General features: G+C 56.8%; 1 protein-coding gene across 1 annotated transcript in view; it reads left to right on the top strand.

The window, feature by feature from the left end:
* Positions 1-424, top strand: part of LOC107124863 (arf-GAP with Rho-GAP domain, ANK repeat and PH domain-containing protein 3-like) — a gene marked incomplete at both ends in the record, with an annotated part of 57,786 nt that overhangs the window by 52,758 nt on the left and 4,604 nt on the right. The window lies entirely within an intron of this gene.

The following is a 424-nucleotide window of genomic DNA, read 5'->3' on the forward strand; positions in this document are numbered from 1 at the left end:
TCTCCAAGATTAGAGTCCGCACACTTAACCACTACACCAAGTTGTTGCTGTGCCCGCCACGCCATGCTAGAATTCCAGAGGTGCCCACAGGCTCAAAAAGGTTGGGGAGCCCTGTTCTAGGAGATGCGGCCTTGTTCTTTGCCAGCAAAAAGAAAAAAGAGGGTGAGAGGAAGAGCTATCGTAAGGACCCTGAAGGGAAGCTGGAAAATGAAATGGGAGGGGGCAGAAAAGGTGTCTCCCTCCCTGCTCAGTCATGCGTGGGTCTGCCTCTGTGTGCCACGGAGAGAGAGAGCCGTCAACGAGTGGGCCTTTCGGGATCAGACAGGGAAGGGGGAACCAGGCAGTGGGGTCCCTTTAATCCAGGGCACAGCAGTGATGGGGCTGGCCTGACACACCTGCTGGACGGTCCCAGGGTCCGGCTCCA

This window comes from Gekko japonicus, unplaced genomic scaffold (genome assembly GCF_001447785.1).
Source record: "Gekko japonicus isolate JY-2015 unplaced genomic scaffold, Gekko_japonicus_V1.1 scaffold5174, whole genome shotgun sequence".
Taxonomy (NCBI): Eukaryota; Metazoa; Chordata; class Lepidosauria; order Squamata; family Gekkonidae; genus Gekko; species Gekko japonicus.